General features: G+C 40.1%; 1 protein-coding gene across 3 annotated transcripts in view; it reads right to left on the bottom strand.

The window, feature by feature from the left end:
• RPS6KA2 (ribosomal protein S6 kinase A2) overlaps positions 1-12998 on the bottom strand; it is a 250972-nt gene that overhangs the window by 19860 nt on the left and 218114 nt on the right. The gene's annotated exons all lie outside the window — the stretch shown is intronic.

Here is a 12998-nt window from a genome sequence, read left to right as displayed (position 1 = left end):
GTACTTTTGAGTAACACATTTACCGAAGTGGAATGGGTGGCATTTTCAGAAAATCATAATTCCATTATCGCCTTGGATATCAAGGCTTCCAAACTTAAATGGGGTTAGTTCTCTCCAAGAACTAGGCACAGAGCACAGATTTAAAATGCTGGTGTTATCGGGGAAAAAACAGCTTTTTAAAAACCTCTCTGGATAATGAAGATAAATGCCTGCCTGCTTTTTTATAAAATGCATGCATTTTTCATGGTTTAATTATGGTGATACAAATTCAAGTACATGAGTAGAATCTTATGCATTAGCTATAATAATGCATTACTGCATATATATCAGAGGTTTCATAGTCATCATGACTGGCATGTATGTGCAGTGATAATGATGGTCAGTAGCTGTCCATGGCTCAGGTATGGATTTGATGCCATATCAGTGATTTGGTGCTGGATTAAAAGAAGTGTGACAAATCAAAGTGCAAAAGGCAGCTGATGCAGGTAAATTGTTGTTGTCCACATTTGAATAAATAAAGGAAAACCTCAAGAACAGGTGAATGAAAAAAAATAATTCTGCTGCTGTTCTCCCAGTTTAGTTGAGGATTATCAAGAATCCAATGAAGTCCTGACCAACTGACTCCTCAGGAATACAACCACAGTGACTGAATGTGTCCCACTCAAACAGTAACTCTAATATACAAAAAGATCCTCAGGGCCACTTCCTTGGCTAAACTAATATACCTCTTATCAAGTTACTGGAGTAACTCACATGTGCCCCTGTTAGCATCTGCCTGCCTTGCACAAACCTTGCCACCCATGTGAAGTACCACTATCACTATGCTACTGTAGCAAGCTATACATTCCAGATTCCTTTTCTGTTGCAGCTCCCCGTGAAAGGAAATATCCAGAGCTGTGGAAAATTTTAAGCAACTATTAATAATGCAGGACTATAAATGCATATATATGGCCTAAAAAAATCCAACCCAAAAATAGTCTCAGCTATTGACAAAACCGAAACCAACATAACCCGAAGCACTCTGCTACCGATGTAGTAGTAACAGCAGTAGATGACTTTTAATGCTTCTAACTCACAATATGCAATGTAAATACAAACTGCAAGACAGTCCCCCTAAATATGCACGCCTTTTGTTTTAATGTGTGTGCAACCTGCAATACAGTGATTAGGTGGACAGACAAGCTACCCAAAACCACGCCACAAATCACTGTCAGAGCTATGAATGGACCTGCCAAATTCCTCTCGGTCCCTGGGTAGTTTGACTGGACAGACCAGAAAAATTTTTTTCTTCCACAGCAAGAGTCTGTCACCCTGTGCCTCTCTTCAGCGTGCCTGTGACTTACCCTTCGCCCATGACTGATTAAGCAGCAGAGGAGGTGTCTGCTGCAGCTGCAGCAGAAATCTCTCTGCAGTTCAGACTGGCTGCAGTATGCACAGTTTCTTTATTTGTATGTTGCAATGGCCACAGCAGTTCATTAAATATGCCCCAGAGCTCTGCTGTGATACCCAGTCTTCCTGATCTTCCTTTTCACAAAGTCATAGAATCACTGAGGTTGGAAAAGATCTCTTGAGATCATTAAGTCAAATAATTAACCCAGCATTGCCAAATCCACCACTAAACCATGTCCCCAAGTGCCATATCTAGATGTCTCTTAAATGCCTCCAGGGATGGTGACTTCACCATTTCCCTGGGCAGCCCGTGCAGTGCTTTACAATCCTTTCAGAGAGTTTTTTGCTGTGTTGTTAAATGCACCCAGAATTTCCTGTGGTAAAAAACAGTATTTGCCACCCCAGTCCCTGTTTCCTCTGAGACACTGTGTTTTGCATGAATACAGACTCTTCTCTGTTCCTCTCTGTGACAGTACATGAACCTCCAGCAGCTCTTCCTGTGCAAGGAATATGTCTTTCCTTTAGGAAACTCATTCTGATTTCATTCAACTAAAATGCTGAATTCAACTAAAATGTTGAATGTTCACTCTCTAGAACTCACAGAATTAAGGGAAGATCTCAGCTACTAGTCCTGAGAATTTGAGTAATAGGTAACTATGTTACTTTTCTATTTCTCTCTTTAGATGTGTGGTGAAGAACACCAAGTCAAAAAGCCACCATAATGCATAAGTAACTTTACTGAAAATACAGTGTGAGCTCCACTGTACCTGGGCAGAGAAGAGCTGTGACACACGAGGGTCTCCTATTGCCCTTCAGAAGAGAAAGAAGCTGAGCATAAGGTAAACAGACTTTTCTCTGTGCATTGGACACCCAGGGATTGTTCAGAAACTCATCTGTGTCAAACAGTGTATGAAACAACTCCAGAGTAAAATGGGCTCAGCACAGTCAATAGTGTCCTTCGTTCTGATAGGGCACTTGTTTGTTCTTTGACTATCACATCCTTTGTGTGACTAACTGACAGAAAAAGGTGCCTTTTCTTTCCTCAATGGGATTTAGGGTAATAACCTCATGATATTTTAAAGTCAGTCAAGCTCCTTTAAAGGACAATACTGAACACTTTCTCTATTAACAAAGAAAGGATCAGGACGGAATATTTTCAAAATCCCAATTAACACATCTGTCCAGTTTTTACAAGTCCTTCTACAAGTCTTCTGCATGGAAAAAAATCATCCAATTCTCTTTTACTAATGGGTTTTCAATGGCTTTAGCCTTGCCAGAGCAGACTGATGAGTATAAAAGAGAGTATCAGTAAAATTCTGTGTGGGTAAAGCCTTGCTGAAATGGGCGCAGCAACTAAATAGACAGTATATATATATATTTGCTTGTTGCCTTTTTGTGAAGGTATTTGCATGCTTCCAGCTGTGTAGATAAATCTCTTCTTCTGGACCTAGTTATGCCACTAGCAAATGTTGGAGCCTTCAGCTGTTTGATACCACCCACCAGCTGGGGCTTACAGCCTTTACAGCCCTGCCAAAGAAACAGTACGTGTGAGCACTCCCTAATCTGCTTTCCCTGAACCAGCCCTGCTAATACAAATTGCCTTTTCAAACACTGAAATTAACCTGAACGACTGTGCACAAGAAGAAGGGAGAATGGCTGTGTTTCTCACATGGAGTTCTCCATAACTACAGTTGTGAGATTGGAAAAAGGCAAGCGGTGGGAGGAGACAGTGTAACTGCCTTTGCTCTCTGGAAAGTGAACAGCCTAAAAGAAAAAGTGAGAGAAAAGCAAGAGAGCGAGAAAGAGGACAGAAAAGAAACATGAGATGATGGGAAGAGCAGTGATATGAAACTGAGGAAAAGGATGGGGCTCTGGCCAGGTTAAGCTGGAGCTAGCCAGAAACCAGCTCTGGAAACTGCTCTGTTGGGTCTTTCTGTGGTGGGGAGAAAGGACTTTGTGCATCTTTAATGACCAAACAAGACTGTATTAAAACATTTGCTTGGCTCTGACTTGATTCTTCTCTTTAAGTGAGACAAGACTCAAAAGCTGTCTGATCACGTCAACTGAAATGGGTGATTGTAGCCACCTTCCTTCCTGGGGAAGCTGAATGCACCCAAGACTGTCACAGTGTTTTAACCCTTAACACCATGGTGTGTGCCACGACCACGGACTGCAGCAAACATTCTCCATTTTATTTTATAGATTCATTCCACAACGAAACCCACAAACACGGGGAAGCATTGAAGGCACACCCTGCAGCACGGGAATAGATAAAAAGTAGGTTGAGAAGCTTTGAATTAGGAGTTTTGTTGGGTCATGCTGCAGAGGCATAAGCCATAGCTCTTTTTCCCCCCAGTCCCAATGGGATAAGCCTCTGCTCTGTCTTCAGCTGCCCCAAGTGACCTTTCCTGGCAGCTGAAACTGAGATACCAGAGTGTGAACTGAGGCAGCTGAGCTACTGGTACAAGTCCCAGTCTGCTTCTCCAGCAACATAAAGTCCAGCAGAAGGTAGGGCAGACACCTGGGCACTGTCACAACTTGTACAGCCACAGCTGAGGCTGCCAGTGTGTTTAGGCAGTGAGATGATGTAAAGCTCCTTTTGACCAATACTAGGGAAGTTCTAATGGCTTTGTGAAAAAGCATGGAGGAGGAAGAGAGTTCTATACACTTTTAAAAGCTGCTTTATTTTCTGTTATATAATGTTTTTTTCTATAGTCTGTTTGGAGAGTAAGCATGGGTTAATCTCCTTTAAGAAAAGACTCGTTACATAGTGTGATGTGATAGTCCCTGTAAAAATCCTTTACTTTTCTGAGAAGTGAGGGATGAGCAAAGGGAGAATTAATTTTGTGTCCCTTTGCACATTATACCTACACTGTGCTGTATTTGAAAATTGAGGGCACCACTAGTGGAAGTGACTATAGGTGGGATTTGCTTCTCTTCTGAAAAAAGGAGGTGTGACAGCACACAGAGATTTCAACCTGACAGTTTCATCTACAATACTAATTCCAAAGAAAGTATCACAGAGAGAGTTTCCTGCAATTCTGTGCTGCTGGAAAACGTACAGGTTTCCATTTCAGTAATATTTCCTTCTAAAAATAAGCTCTATTCATGCCAAGCATCTGTTTTAATTTCGTTCCTTTTTTGATGTCAAATAACTCAAGCTGGATGAAAATCACTGCAGAAAGGCTAATATTATTTAAAAGAACATGGTATAATTTTACATTTAAGATGTCTCCAAGGAGAACTTTTCCAAGCCTCATAGTTTCTGAGGGACTATTTGCTGTGCTATTAGTTTTGATTAGCTCCAGAAATTCATTCCCTCCATCCATGTTTAAATCTTTCAGGAAAATAGAGAAACGACTATTAGAAGAAACAGGCCTAATTAGCAATACTTTTCTGAAATAAGGACTGTCCATCCAATCAAGCTGTGCAGGTGAGACATTAAACACTTCTGCACACAGAGTATGCCCACTTGCTGACACTGTTTGCTGACTTAGCACTCCTAAGCTGTCAGCTGGAACTGTTAATTAACTGTTCTTGTTAATTAGCACTTATAGGGTAGCAGACATTTTCCAAGCAGAGCAGAAACAGTAACAAATTTATTTCAATAGCACCCGTGAAACAGAAAAGCTCATTCTAGGGAGAAGTCTTCAGTTTTGGAGGCAGAATAGCTTGGTGGAAAGGCTCTGCACTGTTTCAGTCTGCTCTGCTCAGCACATTGTCCTTGGATCAGACTGATGAATTTTCAGTCCATCAAATAACTGCAGTGCTGCTCCCACGTTCTTCTACAAAAAGCTTCAGGGATGGAAACCAGTGTATCATATTCAGAATTTACAAAAGGGGAAAATTATTACGTCAGTATGGAAGACAAATACAAGAAGCATAGTTTGAATGTCCCCAAAAGAGAAACAGAGGCACAAAGGACCAAATTCTGTCCAAAATACTTTTGGTATTTGGCAAGCAAACTAGCAAAGAGAAACATCATATTATTAAGCTGTAGAAAAGCTGCTGCCTGATCCTAGGTCTCAGAAAAGATCTAGTTAGCAGCGAGAAATACCATAATCTCACATTCTTCAGAGGTTCAGCCATGCCAAGGAAAGAGACACTGTGACCTTTGCGATGAAGTGGGAGGGAGGCTGCAGGAATCCTTAAACCAAAGATGTACAACCACTACACATTTAATATTTGCTTCAAAGCTGAGATTAAGAGGTGACCTGCACGTGTTTCTGTATTTCTACCTGCCCTCTCTGATTATTTTGTTAAGACTTAAGCAATGCTGACCCCATTCAGCCCAAAAATCCTGACCCCATCAGGATCATTGAGACCAACTCCTATCCGAACTCAAATCAAAACAATAGAAAAGTGAGACTCGTTGAAGTTTTTGCAGGTATTTCAGAAACCCCAAATCTTAAAAAATGAGGATGCCATATAAAATATGCTATGTTGCCTCCTGTTATGGTGAATGTACAGAACTGCTCTGGTCCAGTGTGGAAGTTAGGTCCTTTGATAAAAGTTTTTGAAGTGGGAAAACCAAAATAGCCTTCAAAAAGACTGTCACAGATCAGACATAAGATCCTCATAGACAATAATAATCTATCACCCTTTGATGCTTCATCCATTGTCCTGTAAATCATTTTCTCTTTCCATCACATCTAGAGGACACCCTCCATGCTGTTCGTAACCTCTCTTAGTATGGTAACTAGCCCTTATTAGGGCTATTAATGCTGGTTTCTTTGCAGAGCGCTCTGGAAAACAACCCTCCCTATGCCAATTCAAAGAAGGACAAAGATTTGTGCTTAAATCTGCTCTGAAGCCTGTATCTCCTACATGGCACTCTATAGGCTACAGAATCCGGTGCCCCACTGCCAAGAAGCTTGCATGTGCTTCAGACACTCAAAACCATCTTTTCCTTAGGTGTCTGGGCCACATTATTTCCTGATGCCCAGCTTTATAAACCAAATTCCATGGGAGAACCTGGTAAGTGTTCTCTGCAGTTTATCAAGGTAAGAAGGGATCTTGTACCTCTGACCCTGCATTTTGTAAGGCTACATTTCCACTAATATGAGAAACCCAACTTCTTGGCATGTGAGGGGGAAGATGTCTAGGTCATCTCCTTGAAGAGTCTGCTTTACCAACTGCTCTGACAATCAGACTTTTTTTCCCCCGAAAATCCCTTTTTTAGCTTCAAGACATTCTGTCTTCCTTTGCTGTCTTTAGCAGCCAAATGGTTGTCATCCATCATTTATATCACCTTAGAGATATTTATAGATTTTGATTGCATTCCTCTGGGCTCTTGTCTGTCTTACATCACACGTATTTGTAGCTCTCTTGGTAGAGCTTGCCTTGCAATTCTTGCATATTTTCTGTTACAGATTTTCTCTAATTTGCTTATATTCTATCTTAAATCATGGATACCAAAAGAGCGCATGATCTCACAGAGTTCAGTATTCCTACTCAGGTACTATAAGAAAAACTCATTTATATGCAAACATGTTAGTAAGATAGAAATCTATAGGTCTGCATAAGAATTTTATTAATAAAACTGTAACTACACTAGCAACATATTTATGAAATGCTTGTCTGCTGGTGGTATTCAAATATTTGTATTTCCATCCTATGAATTATTTGAAAACACTGAGCAGTTGCATTACATATTCAGGGAAGGAAAGCAAATAGTAATGAAAAATTTTGGGAAGATTGCAGTCAGAGACACTTTCTCAATAAAATATTAGAAAGTATCTTTCAGAATGGTTAGTATGATCTTGCAGAGGCAAAAAATTTGCTCTTCACAGATAATTTGATAAGCCATCTTGGGGAAGAGCAAGGACAATTAGGGGCTTCCAGAAGCATGGCTGACATTCTTATTTCCCTTCACTTGGCTAACAGGTTCGATAATGAAGTCCTTTTATATAACATTATATTCTTCCTGATGCGATTTTTTCCCCAAGTGCAAGATGTGACAGAGGCCTACCCTTACCCATACAAACCTGATTGTGACAGCCACCCAGCAAAGTCAAGGGGGGCTTGCATTACTAGGGAGTGAAGGAGAACTGAGACAGCACCTCAGTATCTGATCCATGCCCATTCAGCCCATCCTCTCTCTTTCAGAGTCTTGATAGTGCTCTGCTCCACCAGCAGGAACTTCTGCTAAATTTCAAAGCTAAATTTAAAGGGGATGCACTACCAGTGGTTCTGACCTGGAGATTGCTGCACATACCCTGGGGCCTGACCCCTGTACCATGTTCTGGTGCAGGCAGAGGGAGGAAAAGGCTGGACAAGCAGTAGATGACAAGCAGCTGGTTTGACAAGCTGGCAGACTCAGGGCCAAGAAATCTGAGGTCAGTCAGCAAACTTTCCATTGACCTGCCTATTTATATACTGATATATTTATCCATTTTCCAGCAGACACTAGGTACCTCCCAAACAGACAAGAATTGATACAGAGCCTTCCCTGAAATTTTCACTGTCTCTTTCACTTTAGCGACTTTCTATGGTTAAGGAGAGACAATTTTAAGCAAATCTCTCTAGATCTACAGACACCTTAACTTTCAAGGAGATTTAATGATGTTTGGACTGTTTTTTTTATTTCACTAAATAAGATTCCTATTTTCTTTACTGCATTCAGCACCAAACTCCTGACCTAACCATAGTACAGGTTAAGGAGAAAATGTAGAGCCACTAAATACTACTGTGGAACCTCCTGCCTTCAGATTACTGTGCAATTTTATCTACTTACACTAACCACCTCAAAACAACCAAATCAAGACTGGGAACATCAATGGAAGAGGAAAATGAAGTTTAAGGAAATGATGAATAAACTCTGGAATTTAGACGGATTTTAGTGACTATGTCACTCACTGTTACTACAAATAAATAGATGTATACAACCGTTCGATTACACAGGCCTGCTAACACTAGCTCTCATGATCTCTGTTTATTGACAGCATGTTGACATCACCTCTCTGCTGGTATTGAATTTTTGTAGCTAATTAAAATGTGCCTTCTCTCCAGTCTGCACATACCAAAACATGCTAGATAGATGTGCTTTCAGTGCTTTGCAATTACCAGAATGATACATGAGCTGTACGATTTACTCAGACTCTAGCATAAACTAACTTGTATCCCAGTGGCAGATATAGATGCAAACTTTGGCTTTGCTCAGAACTGTGGAACATCTGGAGCCAAACAGCTGGTTAATACATTACAGAGATAGGAAAAAGTCATGAGATTCACATGTGTTTCAAGATCCAAATTCCACTGTAATATTGGCATCTGCAAAATTGGACTTGTCAACTGGGTCGGTCTCTACTATATGTTTCTTCTTCAAAGGAGGGAAAAATATTTATCCTGTGTTTTTACCTAGTTGTTTGCCCTGTCTCTAACAGCATGAAGGGACTAAAAACCCACAAGACTTAACCAGTTGGATATTCTTTTGACCTGGAGAAGAAGGCGGTTGATATCAAGCTGTTGAATCTGGCACCTAAGCCACCCGCCTCTGCAATGTCTGGGGCAGGACTGGGGGTAGAACTGGCCCAGCAGCAGAAATTTCTACTTGGCTATTATCCACCAGTAATCTCTCCTGGGGGTCAGGAGTCAATCTAAATAGATAAACTTTCAGAAACAGGGAGATGAAATCAAGTCCTTTTCTAACTTACTTAATCTGGTGTCAGTAAGAAGCAGATCCAAAAATCCAGCTTGAAAGCTTCATTAGCGCTCCAAGCTTGAAAGCTGTGCAAGAGTTTTAAGTAAAGAAAAACATTTGGAATATGCTAATTGCATCACATCTCTGGCAGGTTTTGCAAAATCTGATTCACCGAGAGCTCTGAACTCCAAACAAGAGCTCTTAATCTGTTTAGGCTTCCATTGCAAACTTTCTTCCACCCACAGAAACCCCTCCCGTCTCCTCTAGCATCATTCTTTTACTTAATTAACTTATTTTCTATAGATACTGATGTGCCTTAATACTTCGATCTGATTTTCCTTTGCTCCTGACCTCACCATTACATATACACCCATGTGAAGTATGTGACTATGACAATGCCAGTTCTCTTTGCTATTGAAAATCATTAGGCCTGCTGTAGTCAAGATGATCAATATCATAGCAGAAGAATCTGTAACACAATAGAGGTCCATCAGAGAAACACTTGTTTTCCCGTCTATCTTCTTTCTACCAGAGTCTTATGAAGCATCCAACTAAGAACATTCTGTGATTCAGAAAAATTAACAAATACTTACTTGTGTTTCAGAATTTTTTACTTTTTTTCACCAGAGAATGAGACGGAAGGAAAGTTAAGAGTAAAATTTTAAAAGCTCCTCAGAGTACGTACATGCAGTAGAATATGACACATGGACTTGCTAAACCAACATCTACCTGCACTGACCTAGATAGGTGCCTATTAGTTTCAGAGTAGACTCAGCTGGCATGAAATCTGACTGTCTACAGGGTTTTTTCTCTAGCATGGTAGTGAAATGCTCTCAGAAGTGGAGATATGTCTGAATTCTGAAATACTGCACTTAGGAGCCCGAGGGCATGTCTAAAATAGCTTTAGAGTTTATTATTAGCATTTCATTTTTACAGATGACACAGAAGAAGAGGGAATAGGTTGCAAGAAAATTCTCTTCTTCAGCAGGCTCCAGGACTGGATTTACAAAGGCAGTACAGCTGCCTACAGGTGCTGAGAGGTGTCTGGGGAAAATTCCAAAAGCTCCTCAGTGAGCAACGTGCCTAGTCTCAATGAGCTCTGAAAAGAGTGAAATTCCAGATCTGTTCAGATGCTTTTACAACACCAGCAAAGAACTTCTTTGCACTGCTATACATCTAATTATTTCTACAAGATGCCCCCCAATTAGTAGCAGATGGCCATCAAAAGGAAAAGGGATGATTTTCCATTTTAATAAATATATTCTCCTTCTGGGCTAGGAAAGGTTTTGCTTTTCTGACTGTAGCTCTGACTCAAGTTACTCTGGCCAGGTAATTTCCTGTCTCAGTAAGACACCACACAATAATAGTAAATAAGGTGAGTGGCAGTCTGCATTGAAGGATTATTTACTTCCACAGTGACATGATGTGTGTCTTCCCGCAGTGATGCCACCACATAATTTCCCTAACTCCTTCCCTACCACCAGCCTCCCCTGGGGGAGACAGGATGCTATTCTCTGACGTGTTGGCAGTTCATCTGAAAGAGGGAGCTTTTAATGAGGTGGTGCAAGGCAAGTGGGGCTGCTGCCTATCACATAAACTATCACTGCAGATACTTTTTCCTGTGAACATTAGGTACTTGAGAACACTGGGAAAATTATACTTACTAACACAAATGAAAAGAGCCTAATTACAGTGATTTTTATAGAGAGAGTTAAAGGATGCATGTCAAAAGGGACTGATATATAATTATGATAATATCTGTTGCGACTCCTGTGCTATCTAATTACTTGAAATGGGTGGCATTGTGCAATTTTTTTGAAAGCGAGCTACTCTGACAACAAAATGATATAATCTCATTATGAAATTACAATAAAATTGAAAGAAAAGTAAAATTAATATATTGGTAGGAGTAATAGTCAAAGAGGCAGCACTAAATGTGCTGGAAAGAGAATAAACAGAAACCCACCAACTGTCTCCAACCCCAAATCTGTGCTACACATTTGACTCACACTGTGTCAGAAACTGAGATGCTGCACATGTTGCCTACACTGGCAGTCAAAATCAAGACGTATTTACCTGACAAGAAAAGAGCTGTAAGAAGTGGAGGAAGAAGTAAAAAGAGAAAATATTAAAAAAATGGGAAAGAGCATAAACCTAGTGCTGAACCACAGTGCTGAACTCTTCTGGAGTTTTGAGTGTCTCCATGCCTTGGCTTTTTTTCTGGATCCTCTGAGGTACCCCAAACACCCAGCTGCTGAGCATGCTGGACCCTGTCAGATTTGGGCATGCAGACTTCTTCGAGGGATGAAGTTTTTCTATTTTGGTTTCCCAGTGGCTGTATTACACTGATAAATCTGTCCACAATACTTGATACAAATGAATTATTAAAGTTATTACTTTAATTTAGCATACATTTTGTTCATCATGGATGTATTTAAATTATACAGAAACTCATACCTACTATAACATAATGCCATCTGTTGACAAATTACCTGGGCACTGAAAAAACCAGATTTTTTCATTCATTAGAAATAAAAATAGTAGCATATTCATTTGCAAGCCCACAGATCTGCTGGTAAGTCTATGTTCCTGATTATGGTGTAGCACAGAGAAATCAACCATTGTTTGAACAGTGACATCAACAGATTGTAGGTTAATAGTGTTTTCCAGATTTTTGTGGCCACCATGAGGAAACATGAAAATTTTCATGGATTTTCACGGATACTGCATTGTCGTCAGTCTAGCAGTGGAAAGTAAGACTAAATAAAATATTTAATCTTATTCTATTGGCTGTCTGGAGGTAATTTATCTCATGAACTGCAGTTTGGATCACTTCCTTAAGGTCTCATCATCTCACTGAATAGCAAAGACACAATCTCATTTATTAGCAAAGTTTACATCTCTTTTCTAAAATTTTAAAATAACTAAAGTAGAGTGGCAGTTGGCTAGATCCCCTCATTTAGTGCAAGTTTGGTAAATACACTTCTCTATGAACTGCAATCTGTTCCCATGAGATGCTGCAGAGTGAAAGGATCTGACCTAACTTCCCCTGTCTTCTCAAATTCCTTGTTATAATCTAATCTTGTCCCTTCTTGGTACAAGAACAAAAACATGAAATACTGTTCTAACATACGAGTGTTTTCATTGCTACACTTTTCCTTAAAGGAAAGTGCACTTTTGGAACTCTTCCTCTGAGCTGCAATCTCACAACCACTTGCCACATACCCTGGTCTGTACTGCCCGCTGAAATGGCTGCATGCTGCTCATTCAGCAGCCCTGAATAGAGATTATGACAGTGCTCTGAGCATGGCCTTGCAACGTAGTTCTACTGAAGTTCTTCCCTGTAGGAAAAGGTTCCCTCATCTTAGCTGCTTCCTGGCCTCAGTGGCTGAGGTGACTCTGTTTTATGCACTGCTGCTTGACCAAGTCTGAAGTTCACTGACTTGTCTTTAATGCCCACCTAAATCAATATTTTAAATTTTGGCTGAAGATCGACTTGCTCATTTTGATAGCATTTGTTTCGAATGTAAGAAGAAAAAAAAGAAATATGAATTTTTGTATGTGGTCATGGTTTTCACCGAAAAATCTGTCTAATTACAACAAAAAAGTCAGATCTATACAACTTGAGAAAGAAGAATAAATCATGATTCAACTTTGCAATAATTTTATATGTGATTTTTTAAAATTATGATGATTCAGTGTAGGATATGTAAATCTTATTCAGTTTGCAAGGAGCACGGCTGAAGTGATTAAAAGGTTTTTTCCACTGAGGAATTCTATGTGGTGAGACTGAAGTGTGAAAAAAAATCAAACTTATCATGAAACTTGCCATCTTACAAAACAGAAAAAGTCCCAAGCAACACCCAGCAACAAGAAATAAGCCAACAAAAAATCCAGTGACTCCACTGCTGCCCAGGCTGGCAGAGCAGTCTCAGCTGCATTTCTGGCATTTACCAGAGGCTTTCTT

The sequence above is a fragment of the Corvus brachyrhynchos genome, unplaced genomic scaffold, assembly GCF_000691975.1.
Source record: "Corvus brachyrhynchos isolate BGI_N302 unplaced genomic scaffold, ASM69197v1 scaffold70, whole genome shotgun sequence".
Lineage (NCBI taxonomy): Eukaryota > Metazoa > Chordata > Aves > Passeriformes > Corvidae > Corvus > Corvus brachyrhynchos.
The sequence above is the reverse complement of the archived record's forward strand: the minus strand, read 5'-3'. Positions and strand labels throughout refer to the sequence as shown.